Here is an 11,608-nt window from a genome sequence, read left to right on the forward strand (position 1 = left end):
CCTCCTTCTCCTTCTTCCAGCAGTGGCACAATTTCCACCGGTGGCAGTCGTTGGTAACCCAGGCCTCAACCGATCCAGTATGGAAATTCGTTTTGTTGTCCACATAATGATTTGGCATAGGTTTTTACGCCAGATGCCCTTCCTGGTCACCTCTTAGAACACACACGGATATGGTACACCTATTCTAACCAGGACATACACCAAGCCCAGTACACTGGTACTCATTTCACCGACCTCGGAAGGATGACAGGCTGAGTAAACCCCCTGGTGTTATACGACTTGGTTATATATATATATCTCTCAGGCATATAAAAAGTGGTAGATAACATTAGAAAGGAAAAAATAACGCACCAAAAATTAACATTTTCACACTGACGCTCATGCCAGGGGTATCGCTATAGCTCTCTGTTCTTTGAACAGGCGAGCGAAAAAGGCAGGGTTTTTTTTGTATTTTTTGGAAAAAGTTAATTGTAGTCCTTGTTACAATTCACGGACCAGTGTTTGTATGTGTGTGTTTGTCGTGTTACTCCTTCAGTTCTGGCCCAAATTACAGCTGGACTTACTTCAGAGGATCAGCATGACCCTAATTAATGTATAGGAGTTTTATCTTTGGCAGTGGTCTTGGGAAGGTGAAGAGGGGGAGGGGGTGGAGAAGCAAATTCTCCACGTGTGTATCGTGTTGCACCGCCTCCAGGTGGGGAAGGATATGACAAGTCTCCACCATTTATAGTACACCAGGACCCCAACATTCACGGGGATATGTCCCGGAGAAACCCGGAACTGGGAAACGTTATGTTAATTAATGGATTGGCTATCAAAGACTATCATGTGTGTTCAAAGAGCAATACCTTTACAATACATGGTACAGTGCCTACTTCCATTTAATTGATTTCATGATTGCTGTTGGTCTCACCATTCTGCCTTATAAGATGGTTATGTAAATGACATGCTGTTTTCCCTTGCAGTTAGTTAACTTATGATTCCTAATATGTAATGTTGACCAATCTGTCGATCAATTTAATAACAGAGACCCTCTTTCAATATTATGCAAGTACCTTAACTTAATATTATTATCTTGATTCAATTCTCAGTAACTTTTCCCTATCCTCGATTAACAGATTAATAAGGTCCATAGGTACAGTGATTGACAATATATTAATCAATAAATACAAGTTATTAATAACCAGCAGCATACCCCACTGATATAACCTATCATTACTCTGTCACAAACAAACGTTTATATCAATTATAACTAAAAGAAACATGATGGTTCGTTCTCAATGAGTTTTTTTTTTCTTTCTTTTTTGAATGAGCTTAGTCTGAAAGTAACTAACAGTTACTGTACATAACTCCCATTAATTGCTTACTGTTCCCCATGTTTATGCATGTGACAACAAACCCAGTGCATGCAAACATTATCATGAGCATCACTTGTTCATCAATACAATACAAGTTTCAATTCACAAAAATAATTCAAAGCTAAGTTGCACATTCTTACATTAATTCACAGGAGTGATTAAACAAGAGTTGCTTGGTTATTATTATCGTCAGAGTGATTCTTTTGGAAGTATTTCACGGTCTCTCAGCTGTGCAAACCCCCCATGATGAGAGTTCCACTCCGCTCGGCCATGACCGAGTTGCCGAGCTGCAGATCACAACTTGGCTGCAGAGTGTCCATTTTAGAAACAAGAACTTTAATAACATTTGTCATAAATTTCTCCAAACAGTCTAAACAATACCTCTCATCACTATTCAGAATTCCACCAACATTTAAATCTCTGACATTGTCCATCTTGTCCATTTCTCTCTCACCAAAACAGCAACATGCTGCAATATAACCAGCACACACACACACAAGCCATCTAATCACATCCTCTGACCTTTTCAAAATGAATCCATTTCCTTTATCAAGACAAATAAATACAATTTAGCATTTAAATTGCAGCTCAAAATACTCTGTCCAGACATGGAGCTTGAATCTTCCCAATCTTTATCACAGTCATGGGGGAGGCATGGGAGATTTGCCCTCTTTCTTCTGATTGGATATTCTCTCCTTTCTCCATCTTATATATTATTTCCGAGTTTGTGGTTTCGTGTCGCGCTATCTTCGACTTTGTTCTGCGCTCAAGTAACGTGATATTCGGCTTACATTATCTCAAAGACCATATGAGGTGCATGGTACAAAAAAAGTAAATAAAATGGTTCTGAAACAGTGAAATCGTATTCCACTTACTGCATTAAAGTAAAATTACTACTGATACTCTGCATCAGTTCCTTTCTCAAACACACCCACCTCAACATGTCGCGCAGAGCGTGGGTTATGCTAGTTAGGTTAAAACTCCACCTTTTAAGTGCATTATTCATCCAATCTCTCTTAAACAGCTTTTTGGTCTATCATTGTGACAATAAAATATTTTCTCCAATTAAATCTAATGAATTTATCCTAACAGATAGAGGCTCATATAAAGACAACAGACATGCTCTTCTGTCCACTTCCGTACAGAAAGCTCGATCTTGGCAGGCAGAGGATTGGAATGTTCTTTTGATAAGGCCTGCAAAGGCTGTGTGTTCAAAGAGCACCAGCCCCACCCATAATTTCCCCCCAAAAACATTTCTATTTTGCTAAGTGCGTAGCTTGCTAAACGTCTTTGTCCTGGTTCTTGGATGTCTGACATTGAAGAAAGATCACGATCACAGATCAATCATCATAAGAGGTATTTGCAATGATATCTCACAGTTAATTAAATTCATCAAATCTTACAGGAATTCCATAATTCACACCCAAGTTACCATTATTTCATTCATGATAAGCAAGGAATTTTTGACTGATTGAGTTGATCAAAAGGTTGCATTGGGTGGTTTGCCATTGCCTTCCCAACAGCAGTTTGGACAGGAATTTGTCTTTAACATATACATGAACGAATGTCATGTCAACTTTAACATTTTCAGACTAATAAAAACAGCACACCTTGTTCAACATCCATCCCAGGGATAATTGATGCGCTGAACATCATCAAATCACTTAAAACTAGAGGGGGAGCACTCAGGAGAGTGCAAAACCTCCGCCGCCAATCCTGCTGGATCACTCAAGTGAACCTTGTATCATATTCATTAAATATGATGTCAACAGTGCTGAGAGTTATAGTTCTTTTATCCAACATTTTTTTTTGGGGGGGGGGGGTTGGAAATCACTTAAAACATGTAGAAATGCAAAAAAAGAAATCGAAATTTTGTTGAAAAAAAAGTTGCAAAAATTTTTTTTTCTCAAACAATTTTTTTTTGGGGTGGGGGACCAAGTCCAAAATCTAATGGCATGATCCTTGGACCATACCGAACCCCCCCCCCCACCAAGTGTCGTCGAAATCCGTCGAGGAATTTTTCCGTAATACTGTTCACAAACAAACAAACAAACAGAAAGGGGTGAAAACAGTAACCCCCGATCTTCAATGGCGGAGGTTAATTATTCCAATTCAATCACATTTCTATATTTCCATCACATTTTAAAGTACAAATCAAATCGAATTTTTGAAAATATTTCTCTCATCATCAGGCACGGCATGTGCAATTCAACACAAGAGCACAATAGCCAAGCCCCACCCCCTTTTCAATCTGCATATGAATTGGATCGAAGGCTCAGCACCCATAAATCTGTTCAGCTTGCCATGCTGAGTAAATATAAATCCTCACAATGCCGGCGATAGCGAGCCTCCTAAATGGACTTCACTTTAAACAGACTCAGTGGAGAGGGTTGGCCCATACAGTGAAGCTCGCGACCTTCGCGTTATCAACACCAAGCCAAAGTGGCTCCGAGACTTAACATGTTACCCCAAGACTATCATGCATGCATCATCATTTTTAGGTCATTTCCAATGACCTAATAATATTGGTGAGAGAAAGGGTAATATGGGTACGTCCGTCCGTTCACAATGAAGTTGAAGCGGGAGATCTGGTCATTAGTGATCCTGATAGAGGTCGATGAGACGTACACGATGGTATGACTTTCAAGGTCACCGAAGGTCAAGGTCAAGGTCATGAGGCCTTTGAAGTTGCGAAAATGACGATTTTCAAATTCTATCTCCTCCGCCATTTCTCAAGCGATCTTGAATTTGATTGTGGCATATGAATGTATGGGACAATATCTAAATTTGGTCGGGATGGATTTTCGAATTTCGCTTTAGTTTTCGCATCATGTCAGGTATGGGAGCATGTGCCAGAACAGCGCGTTGCTGCGTCCACTTTCCGCCGGTACTCCAGGGGCCTCCGTCTGGCCATCCCCCAGGCAGATGCCAGACCCATCTCCATCTCCTTGATGGTCAACCTGCTGCAACCATGAGGCACGTGGTCGGCCCACTGGCCTCCTCCACTCATGAGACTCCCTCGCTGAGAGAATCTGGTGAGCAGGATCAGCGTCAGGAAAACGAGCCACATGTCCATACAGCCGCAACTGACACTCACGGACTATGCAGGTAACAAATCTCATCCGAGTCTCTCTCAGCAACCGCTCGTTGGACACAAAATCCGACCAGCGATAGCCAAGGATTCTCCGAAAAGACCTGGTACCAAAGGAATTATGTCACCATCTCACATCCGTAGAGCAAGACTGGAAGCACCAAGGACCTGAAGACTCAGACTTTCGTCCTCCCGCACAGATGCCGGCAGTGCCACACCCCATGATCCAGTGAATTCATGACTACCCAGGCCCGACCCAGACGTTGATTGACCTCTGGCTCACAGCCAGCAGAGACATGAATATCACTGCCAAGGTAAGTGAATCTCTCGGTGACCTCAACATCCTCGCCACAAACAGGTACAGACAAGATAGCAGCATCCAATATGTCATTGAAAGCCTGGATCTAACTTTTGACCCAGGAAACCCGTAATCCCAGTGGCTCCGCCTCCTCGTTCAGCACCTCGAGGGCCCCCAAAAGGATATCTGAAGTCTCCACAAAGATGACTGCATCATCTGCAAAATCAAGGTCTGAGATCTTGACATTCCCAAACGATGCACCGCAGCTTGATCTCTCCGACATCCTCCCGAAAATCCAGTCCATACAAGTGCTGAAAAGTGTGGGGGCCAGTACACACCCCTGACGAACTCCAGTAACAACTGGAAATAAGTCAGAGATGGTACCACCACACTTCACAGCACTCTCAGTACGAGAGTAGAATTCAGACATCAGATCGATCAGTTTTGGTGGCACCCCACGAAGATCACGAATCCTCCAGAGGACATCCCGATTCACTGAATCAAACGCTTTACAGAGATCAACATAGGCTGTAAGCAGCCCCTGCCGAAACTCTCGTCTGCGTTCGGTGAGGACACGAAGAGCAAGGATACGGTCAATCGTTGACCTCTTTGGTGTAAAGCCTGACTGCTCTGGACGCTGGTGCTCAAGCAGATGGTGGCGAACCCGATCAAGAATTATCCGAGCAAATACCTTGCCCGGCACTGAGAGCAGCGTCACCCCTCGGTAGTTGTTGCAGTCTTGGCGATCACCCTTCCCTTTCCAGAGAGGAACAACAAGGCCCCTCTTCCAATCAGTTGGGATGAAGCCTGTGTTCCAGCCAGAGCACAGAACTGCATGTAACGACACAAGTGCAGCATTTCCACCAGCCTTGAGAAGTTCAGCATGGATGCCACAGATCCCTGGAGCTTTGCCCCGTTTCAACCGGTTCACCGCAGCCCGTGTTTCCACAAGCGAAGGTGGACCACAGTTGCTTCGAGGGTCAGCAACAGGGGTAGTCACACCCTTGACGTCCAACTCAACAGCTGGGGGATCAGCCTGGTACAACCGCTCAAAGTAACCGGCCCAGCGGGCCTTCACTTCAGATTCCTCTGTCAAGTGCCTACCACTCTCTGCTCTAACTGCAGTGCTCCGAGGGATGGGCTTGGATGAACGCAATGCGCGAATTCCCCTGTAAGCGGGACGAGAATCACCTGTCCACAGGTGATGCTCAACCCCCTCACAGATTCCTCGCACATAGGCCTTCTCCACCCTCAGTGCACGTACAGTTTTACGCCTCAGCTCCCTGAACAGCTCAGCTCTGCCATTCAGCCTGGCCCTGCGACTCTGGTCAATGGTATCCAGTGTCCCTTGAGAGACAAAATTCTTCTTTGCCCTGCGGTGAGTTACAAGACATCCACTGGCAACATCAAGGACAGTGGTCTTGAAGGCACTCCACAACTCTTCAGGACCCCCCAAATGTCCACTCAGCCTGTTCGCACACTCCTCAGCGACTCTCATCCCTGAGCTTGGCAACATGCAGCCTCGGCTGGGATGGTACCATTCTCCAGGATTTAAGGTGCAGCTTTAGAGTTGCTACAACAAGCCTGTGGTCAGTATTGAGCAACTGAGCACTCCGGTAGACCCTGCAGTTCTGGAGCATTCTCCAATGACCGTCAATGAGGACATGGTCAATCTCCTTTGCCAGACCGCGAGCGTTGAAATACCAAGTCCAGCGATGAGCTTGTGGGCGCTGAAACCATGAACCAGCCACCCGAAGTCCATGACTTCTTGCAAAGTCAAGGAACTTAGTGCTATTCTGGTTCATAGTTCCCGACCCATGGGGACCAACACACGTCTCATGACCATCCCTATCAGTTCCAGTCGGTGCATTGAAATCCCCCAAGACGAGAAGTGTATCTCGTCTGGGGCACTGATCAACCACAGACTCGAGCGTGGCGTAGAATGCATCCTTCACGGTGAGGTCACTCGCCTCAGTCGGAGCATAAACAGAGACCAGGGAAATGACACCGAAGGAGTGACGAATCCTTAATCTCATAATACGCTCGTTGACCGGTGTTACCTCAATTGTCATTGGGGTCAGCTTATTGGAGACAGCTACAGCAACTCCTTGGGTATGGTAACCATCAGAGCGACCAGACCAATAGTAGGTGTAACCACCCACCATTATCTTGCCACAATCCGGTCTCCAAACCTCAGAGAGAGCTGCAATCCCGATGTCCAAACGCTTGAGCTCAGATGATAACAGAGACAGGTGATCATCCTCTCTTAGGGATAGGACATTCCAGGCACCCACTCGAAGGGACCGCCTCAGGTTCACCCAAGGAGACCGCCCTCTGGTGGACGACACCTCAGCACCACTCCGACACACTCTCCCGCAATCTGACCCAGGGATGTTACCCCGTGGTTTCCCTCCTATCATCAAAGATTGGGGGTCCCGAAGGCTTTGCCCCAATCCCGTCATCCGGTGAGCTGCACTGCGAAGGGAAGCTGCACAGGAGGTACTCCCATGGAGTGGGTTTTCAGATTTTTTTTGTGTTTTTGTGTTTTACGGAATGAAGGGTTTTACGGTGGCCGGAGTGCAAATCCTGCCACCAACCTCCTAATAAAAAAGTAACCCAACTGCAGGAGGACGTCCGCAGACACAATTGGGCACTAGATATGGATGGCCGTTGGCTCACAAGGAGCTCCTCCGCCCTTTGACAGGTTTTGTTTTTAATCCTGCTGGGTGTCCATATCCAAACACCCTCCTCACCAGAAAACCTGGTGGGAGAGACGGTTTAGTCACCGACAACCCGACCATGGAACAGGTTAGTACAGGTTTGCATGGTACCTGTATCAGGTCACAGATATAACCTGACCTGACACGGTCAGGTTATATCTGTGACCTGCTTCAGGTACCATGTTTCGCATCACGTGACTTCAAAGTTTGTAAAAACTGCCCTACCTTCAGGAGGCTATATATTTTCTCGCAGAAATGACCGTCAATCCTGCACGGGTGTATTTTTATAATTAACCTCCACCATCGAAGATCGGAGGTTACTGTTTTCACCCCTTTGTTTGTTTGTGAACAGTATTATGGAAAAACCCGACGGATTTCGACGAAACTTGGTGGGGGGGGCGGGGGGGTTGGTATGGTCCAAGGATCATGCCATTAGATTTTGGACTTGGTCCAAAATCCAATATGGCCGCTATGGCGGCCAATTTGAAAAAAATATTTGAATTTTTTTTCTTCTCATTAACCTCTGCCATCGAAGATGGATGGAAGTTACTGTTTTCACCCCTTTCTGTTTGTTTGTTTGTGAACAGTATTATGGAAAAACTCCGGATTTCGACGAAACTTGGTGGGGGGGGGGTTAGGTATGGTCCAAGGATAATGCCATTAAATTATGGACTTGGTCCCCCCCCCCAAAAAATAAATTGTTCGAGAAAATTTTTTTTTTTTTTTGCATTTCTACATGTTTTAAGTGATTTCCAACCCCCCCCCCAAAAAAAATAAAATAGAGAATTTTTGTTTTTGCATTTCTACATGTTTAAGTGATTTTTTTTTGTATACCTTGGTCGAGGCTCGTATGAGAGCTAACACACAACTCACAGCAAGGAGGCATGAGACAAGAGGGGCGGGAGTGGAAGGGACAAAACAGTGGGGAACAGACACATTAGGTGAACTGTGGAAGGGAGAGGGATGGGGATGGGACGGGGAACATGGCGAAGAGAAGATGGACGTTTCAGGGACTTTCAGGAAGGAAAGCAGGGGAATTTAAGGAAGTGGGCTTGGGTGGATTATCGGGGATAGAAAAGATCGAGGATTTCGATGGGGGAACATAAGAGGTGGTGGTGAACAGCTGTTTTGAAAGCCTGGAGGGAAGAATGGGAAAGAATAGAGCGAGGAAGTTTATTCCAAAGGCGGGAAAAAAGAGGAATGAAAGAGTGAAGATGAGCAGTGATTCGTGATTTTTGTAGTTTTACCAGAAGGGGGTTGTTGGCGGACCTTGAGCGCCCTGTGGAAATGTGGTGGGGACAAATCGTAGAGAGAGCAGGGGGGGCAAGGCTGGAGAGGAGTCGGTAGAAGACAGAAAGACCACCGACCAACCTGCGGTGATTGAGTGAGAGGCCCAAAGACTCAGCTTCATTGCGGGAGATGCCGATGATCCTAAATGCCCTGGTTTCGACAGCGTGAAGCCGAGAAAGGTGGGAGGCAGGAGCACCAGCCCAGAGGGGAGAGCAGTACTCCATCAGGCTACGGACAAAAGCTTTGTAAGTGGTCAGGAGCTCAAGAGGGCCGAGGAAGGACTTTGCACGACGGAGGATTCCCAGTCGGCGACTGGCTTTTGAGGCGAGGTTGGAAATGTGACTTTCCCAGGAAAGGTCATGGCAGATAGTGAGACCCAGAAGCTTGAAAGAAAAGACTTCTTCCAGAAGATTGTTGAGAAAGTGGATGGGGGGGTTTTCTAAACGGTCCTTTCGAAGAGACAGTGAGAGTGCGAGATTTGTCTGGATTGAAAGACATGTTCCACGTGTTGGACCAGTTTGTGATTTTATCCAGATCTGCAGTGAGCGAAGAAGCTGCTGCTTGCCGGTCTGAGGGATGACAGATGGTACCGCAGAGGGTGGAGTCGTCGGCAAAGAGAAATAGAGGATTTTCCAGAGAGTCCGAGAGATCATTGATGAAAACCAGAAAAAGAACAGGGCCCAGAACGCTACCTTGAGGAACTCCAGCCTGCACAGGAAGAGGGGATGAAAGAACTCCATTTAGGGCCACACGTTGACTGCGAGCCATGAGTGGAGATGGCCTTGAATACCATGGGAAGAGAGTTTGGTGAGTAGTGCAGGGTGCCAGACTGTGTCAAAAGCACGTGATATGTCCAGGGATACGGCTCGGATTTCCTGTCTGGCATTGAGGACCTCCATCCATTGATGGGAGAGCAGAAGCAGCATATCCAGGGAAGAGTGACCTTGTCTGAAACCAAATTGATGATTGGAAATCAAGCCATTGGAAAAGAGGAAGGATTTCATGTCTGAAGCGATGATGGATTCCATACCCTTGCTGATGATTGGGAGAAGGCTGATTGGTCTGTAGTTACAGGGATCTGTTTTTGCACCTTTTTTATGCAGGGCAGTGATGTTAGCAGATTTCCAAGCAGATGGCAGATGACCTTGGGCAAATGAGAGGGTGAATAGAACAGAGAGAGGGTGAGCAAGAGCAGAAGAGCAGGCTTTGAGCACACGTGAGCTGATGCCGTCTGGACCGGTTGCAGAATCTGACTCGAGGTTTGAAAGCAAGCTCTCCACCTTGTCAGGAGAGAAGGATACAGAGTCCAGGGACAGTTGGGTGCGACTGGGTAAAGTGGGTAGAGATAGTGATGGGTTTAGGACACAAGATTTAGCTGCAAACACCGAGTTTAGACATTCAGCTTTATCACGTGTGGAATCAGCAGTGCGGCCATTTGAGGTAAGGGAGGGATGGAGGGGGAACATACACCAGAAACAGATTTGATTAAACGCCACCAGGATTTTGAGGAGGGAGAGAGGTTTGAGAGTTCACACTTGAGATGAGAAAGATGTTGTTTTCTGGCTCTCCTGAGGGTAGATACACACTTGTTCCGAGCTTTGTGGAAAGAACTGAGATTGCCCTCAGTTGGGTTTGCTTTCCATGAGGCAAAGGCAAGTTGTTTCAGGACAACTTCCTCGCCACAAGCTTCAGTAAACCAAGGGCGGGAGGAAGGGTAAGACAACTGAACACGAGAGGGGATAAATCTGTGCATGAGGGAGAGCAAGTTTCTTTGAAAGAATTCCCAGGATGAGTTGATGTTTGAGAAAGTAGTGATGAGACCAGTCTGTAAGTTTGATGGCTGCTTGGAGACCCTGCCAGTCGGCTTGAGTGAAATGCCAGACTCGACGGCGGTGAGGTGGTTCTCTGATAACAGCCAGATAGATGTCCACTTGAACAAGGATGTGGTCAGAAGAACCAATTGGAGCGAAGAAAGAGCAGCAGATATTGTCAGGGAAATTTGTCAAAATCAGATCCAGAAGAGATGGAGTACCATTGGTTGAGATCCGGGTCAGGAAGTTGACCGATTGAGTCAGTCCCAATGAGTCGCAGAAAGCTTTTGCTGAGGTGCCATGGCAGGTGAGAGAGGTACCCACACCTCGCCAACTGGCGTGATGACAATTGAAGTCACCACATAAGAGGAAGAGAGAGTTTGGATGAGAAGATAGAAGATGGTCCATGTTTTCAGATAGTGAGGTGTAGATGGAGTCATCACTGTTCGGTGGACGGTACAGTACACATATAAACATGAGGTGGGAGTTGAGGGGAAGCCGAAGCCAGAGGTATTCCTGGGGGTGTGGGGGAGTGAGAGCAGTGCATGGAGAGTGAGGAATAGAGTCTTTGATGAAGAGAGCAACACCTCCACCAGCACGAGGCTCAGGTCTGTCATACCGGAAGAGGGAGTAACCAGGGAGAGATACTTGGGAGTCAGACACGTCTTGGGAGAGGAAAGTTTCTGTTAGGCAGATAATGTCTGGTTTGTCAATGGCAACCTGTATGGAAAGATCTGAAAGGTTTGAGCGAAGGCCCCGGATATTTGAGGTCCACACTTTTAATGAAGAGGTCGGGGAGGAGGCTTTGGGTGCAGGAGGTGGAGGGGGAGGGGGACGGTAGGACAAGGGACGAGGGGGGGAGGTAAGGAGGGTTGCTGAAAGAGTGTGGGGTATTGCAGAATAGCGAGGGGAGGGGCCGAATGAGGAGGAGAAAAGGCTCTGTGGTGCTGGGGGAGAGGGGGGACAAGAGACAAGGAAGAAGGCAGTTGAGGATTTGAGGAGATGGAGTGAAGAGATGGAGGTGAGAGGGCAGTGGAGGG

This window comes from Eptatretus burgeri, chromosome 5 (assembly GCF_056783735.1).
Source record: "Eptatretus burgeri isolate ZD-2024b chromosome 5, Ebu_testis_v1, whole genome shotgun sequence".
Lineage (NCBI taxonomy): Eukaryota > Metazoa > Chordata > Myxini > Myxiniformes > Myxinidae > Eptatretus > Eptatretus burgeri.